The 4871-nt window shown below is 50.9% G+C and overlaps 1 long non-coding RNA gene across 1 annotated transcript; it reads right to left on the bottom strand.

Moving 5' to 3' along the window:
- Positions 1 to 3: 3 nt before the first annotated feature.
- On the bottom strand, positions 4 to 4350 carry LOC113217299 (uncharacterized). The gene is made up of 5 exons (XR_008011630.1): positions 3410 to 4350; positions 2745 to 2893; positions 2463 to 2666; positions 1781 to 2366; positions 4 to 946 (listed from the first exon to the last, which is right to left on the bottom strand). It is a non-coding gene; the product is annotated as an uncharacterized LOC113217299 (long non-coding RNA).
- Between the last annotated feature and the right edge of the window lie 521 nt (positions 4351 to 4871).

Genomic DNA, 4871 nt, shown 5'->3' with positions numbered 1-4871 from the left:
TCATTTTTGGCAAAATATACAAAGGCTATAGCCTTTGTGTTTTTAGCAAAAATTGATGGATCCGGATTTCGACGGAAAAGTAGTCGAATCGACAGAGGTGAACCAGGGGACCACAAAATTACTTTTGGTTCCGTCAGAAACCACCTCTGTCCACAGAAACTTGCGTTTTAAGAGGAGGTCTTTTGAATCTGGCGGGCAGCGTACGATGGGCTGCCTACCTCGCAGGAGAACCAGTCCAGGAAAAACAGTCGTAACTCACTTGAAATGGACCGGCGGCGCGAAATTTCGACGGAGAGATTGAAACAGGATGCTGTCGGACCAATCCCAACCATTTCGAGGGATTTTCAAATTTTTTTCATTTTTGGCAAAATTTACAAAGGCTATAAATTGATGGGTCCGGATTTCGATGGAGGAGTATTCGAATCGACAGGAGTAAACCAGGCACCAAAAAACTACGTTTGTATCTGTCAAAAACCACCCCTGTCCACAAAAACTTGAGTTTTATAAGAGCTGGTCTCTTTAACTAAGGGTGGGTAGGCTACCTTAGGCCCACTGGCTAAGAACTCCGCTGTAGTGGGTCGGCACCATGATATTTAGACAGAGCATGTGTAAAGGGAGTCTGCCCCACCAATCCAAACCAATACCAGCAATTTTCCAAATTGCCAAGATTTCTGCCAAGATTTTTACGGACATTTTCAGTGATAACAAATCAGCCTGGATTTTGACAGAGGAGGATTGAAATCGACAACAAAGAACCAAGGCACTACAAAAAAACATCAAATACCACCCTTTGATGCACACGAAAGGAAGCTCCTCATAGTGTCTGTACAGAGACAAATTGGACCAGCGTTGGCGGTTACTGTCATGTCAACTCACCTATTTTTTTGGGTAAAATGACTCCATAGACTTCTCTTGCTCATGTCAAGAACATTTCTGGGCCGAGTTCCTGCAATCATATTAAACGGTACTTTTAGCGCTCATCTACTAATAATTACATATAATTTACTCATACAATACACTTATAAATGCCTCTCCCCCCATGCGTATCTAAATGACTATGGTCTTTCAAATAACTAATTTTGGCACTGGATTAAACATTAAGTGCGAAGGGGCAGCTGCAAATTATCTGCAACGCACATTGATTGGTGGGGGATTACGCAAATAGTACCACTTGGTTTGCACCCCAACCAGAAAGTAATAAAGTTTTCTGTTCCGCCAGAATAATATAGAGTAAAATATATGATACGTGATAAAACACGACTGGCAGTTCACCCAGTTGCATAAGGACCTACAACAGTATTTAACATACTGCATGGATTGGAGGAGTGTACCCATTCAACACCCTTTCAACAAAGCTGACAGTGAGCCAAGTTATTTACATCACGGGCATCATTTACTCGGCTTCAAAAAATAACTTACAACTTAATTGTGCGTGGAAATAACATTGAGCCACAGGAGAACACTAACCTCCTACAACAATAACCGGAATGGAACAATTCAATGTTCCGGGCCGGAAACAATCAAGCACTATACCTTGCGATCAATAACGAAAAGCGGCGATGTCCACTCTAAAATTCTGATTAAAATCCTATGATTATCAATTATATGAGTAGGTATTATCGGTATTTGGCAGAAACGCCGATCGTGACACCGACCGATATACACTGTTTGTTTACGTTTCCATAAAGGCGCGGGAAATGCGCGGTGGGGCTGGGGAGGAGGAGAGGGGTAGGGGACGCGGCACGGCAAAGGGGGAGAGCACTAATTACGGCATACTCACCGACATGTCGTGGTCGCGGGATATGTGATTCTTTCCTGGGGTAGGCAATCACGCCTCGCTTGTCCAGGATGTGATCCTTTGGGGATGCTTCCCGTCCCGTGCATCGTTGTGTGGCTCCAAGACGGCAACGCCAGGGAAGTGCCATGTTGACAATAGTGAAATGATCAGGATAAGAAACTATGATGGGCGATTTGCTATTAATAATAATTATATTTGGCGACTTTTAAGAAATATGCACCAGCCCGCCCGTGTGTAACAACTTTTGGAGCTGAATCGTATTTGTCGTGGGAGTGTCATGGGAGTGTCATCGGCGTGCTCGGGAGGTCCCCAATGACGTCCCCGGGGGCCCGGACGACATCGGCACTACCAGATTTGGACTCGGCGTGCGAGACAATCCTGGAACACGATATTTCAGTCGTCCTGGTCGTTCCGAGGTTGACGGTTGGTCGGTCGGTCGGTCGGCCAAACCGTATCTTATTTTGACAGCCCCTAGGACAGAGTCCATAAGCTCCTTCAGGTTTTCAAGGACAGCTGCGTACGCCGTGGCGGTGCCATTAGTTATAGCGGCGCACGCAACTGGATACATCTGGAAAAGAAAAAGTGGACAGATTAAAATTACATTCTTTCACTAAAAGTAATTGTAAATTCTGCGTCAACCGCTATCTCTACTCCGCACACTTACTTGGTCATTGGTGTATAATGACACTATGAAGACGTGTCTTGACTTGTTCAAGGTATGGTCTAATTTTGTAAGTGTCGTCGCCTTGCACAACGTCGTCCTTTTGAATCAGTCCCAATAATCTCTTACTGGCGAAAACAAGAGACTCCTCTCCAGGGGCGCCTACCATCCCCTGGAAAAACTCTTGTGCGTCATCGAGAGTCCTCGCTAGAAGATAGAAAAGTTGAGATCGATGACAGGTATTATCTAGACTTCGTGATCCCTGGCGGCATGGCGTCAACTTACCCATGTACGCGTTACCCAGGTCAGTGAGGATGGCCTCTGCCTCCTGGACGAAGCGGGGCGAGCGAGGGAGTCTTTTTCCTCTCACGTATTGAGCGCGATTTTGGAGGCTTTCCTTGCTGAAGTACTTGCGTACGAATGGGTTTGTGATCCTGAAACAATTGAAGATGTTTAGGAAAATGGCCATCATTGCACCCGGGCGCGCGCGCCCGTCCGCACGCACGCACGCATCGGTTAGACCATTCCAAAAAAAAAAAGAAAGGTTTTCGGGGTTCGGGCCACAAGGAATCACAGTTTGTACCAAATGTGGATCAGTTGTAGCGAATATAGTGAAGGAAGAAGAGCCCCGGCCGGCCGAGCGGGCCGAGCGGCCATGCGCGCGCGGCCTTCCGCGCCGCGGAGGTCCCTGTGTGTGATTTTCGAAAATCGAAAAGCGCCGATGTCCACCCTAAAATTCTGATTAACATCCTATGATCAATTAAATGAGAAGGTATTATCGGTACTGAGCAGGCGCAGATCGTGACACCGATTTCACTGTTTGTTTACGTTTCCATCTGTTTCCATAAAGGCGCGAGAAATGCGGGGTGGGGAGGAGGAGAGGGGTAGGGGACGCGACACGGCGGGAGCAAAAATTACAGCAGAAGTTCTGATCAGACGACGACACTCACCGACATATCGTGCCTCGGGTTCACGGGGCCGGGCCGAGGCCCGGGTGGGGTAGTGGTTTCATGTTTTCGTCGTGTCTGGAGTGAAAATTTATCAGTCCACAGACAGATTCAAAAAGCTATGGAAGCGGTTTGCGCCCGCTTCTAACTTTGGAGGTGCATTGTACACCCACCAAGTTACCCACCTCCACCCACGACAGCGGTGTACGAACGTACTTCCACTTATGATTGTTTTTTGTGTGTGAAACGGACGTTTGGCCGCGCCCGCCCGTATGGGGGAGAGACGGGGTGGAGGTGGAGGGTGCGGGACGGGTGGCCGACGCACGCGGCACCAGTGCGGCACCCGCATACACAGCCCCGATATGCAATCTGCACACGGCGACGCAGACAAAAATGTCCCCGCTGTTGCTTGCCAACGGCGGACCTGTGGGAAAACGACGATGAAGCGCGCCACTGCCGCCACTGTTGGCCGACGCGTTGCCGCTCCCCTCCCTTGCGACCGCCGCGCCTGCAGGCAGTCAAGCCGTCGGGTCGGCGCGTCCGATGGGTTGCCTACCTTCCGTCCACCAGGCGGCGCCTGCTACTGCGGGCGGGTTTGCTGTTGGCGGTCACGCGTTGGGTTTAGTTGGGTCAGGAGAGTCGGGGCGTAGAAGGAAGAAGGGCCTTCTCTTCAAAACCACTGCATTGGAAATCGACGTTCCAACGCATCGAGTCCCAGGTGCTGTAGTTCGTACACACCACGTACGCCCCAACGATGACGATGGCGGTGTTATCGATCGCGCCCGCGAGTCCACACGGACGGTGATTACATTTCGTCTGGAAGATGATAGCGCTGCTGATTTTGGGGGCCGATGGGGGCAAGGAGAGAGAACCGAGACGAGGTGGGCATGATGATGAATCACTCTCGCTCGCCGAGTGAGGGGAGCGGGAGCGGCGCGGGGTACCCGCGAGGAGGAGGTTGGGGGGGGGGGGTCTCCCCCTCTCTCTCTCTCTCCCCGCGCGGCCCGGCAGCACGCCAATGTCAAGTAAAGGACGAACGGAGTCCCAACACAACAACGGCGCGCGCCCGCGCAGCTTGGAGAGCGCAGGCACCCAGCACCGCCCGATTGCAGGGAGAAGGGGGAGGGGAGGAGAAGGGTGTAATTATCGAAGAACGTCATCGTCAGGGCTGAACATAGCACCTCCACCACCACCACCTGCTGAGGCTGGGAGGTGCGAGATTCGTCGCCGATGGTGGAAAATAAAGTGACCGAGCGAGCGAAATAAGCCAGAGTGTGGCGTGCGGTGTGGTCACGGCAACCGCACGGGTGAATCTGGACTCCACGCTCCCCGCTTTGCTGCCATCAGAATAAATAAAAAATAAACAAAAAGGCGAAAAATAACTTCTCGGGTTGGTAGGTACCCCCCGAGTACCCCTGGTGCGCAGGGGGGGACGGAGCTTTGGGGGAACCGGTCCGAGCGTAAC

This window comes from Frankliniella occidentalis, unplaced genomic scaffold (assembly GCF_000697945.3).
Source record: "Frankliniella occidentalis isolate FOCC.00 unplaced genomic scaffold, Focc_3.1 Scaffold6, whole genome shotgun sequence".
Taxonomy (NCBI): domain Eukaryota; kingdom Metazoa; phylum Arthropoda; class Insecta; order Thysanoptera; family Thripidae; genus Frankliniella; species Frankliniella occidentalis.
This window is presented reverse-complemented; position numbering and strand designations above follow the sequence as displayed.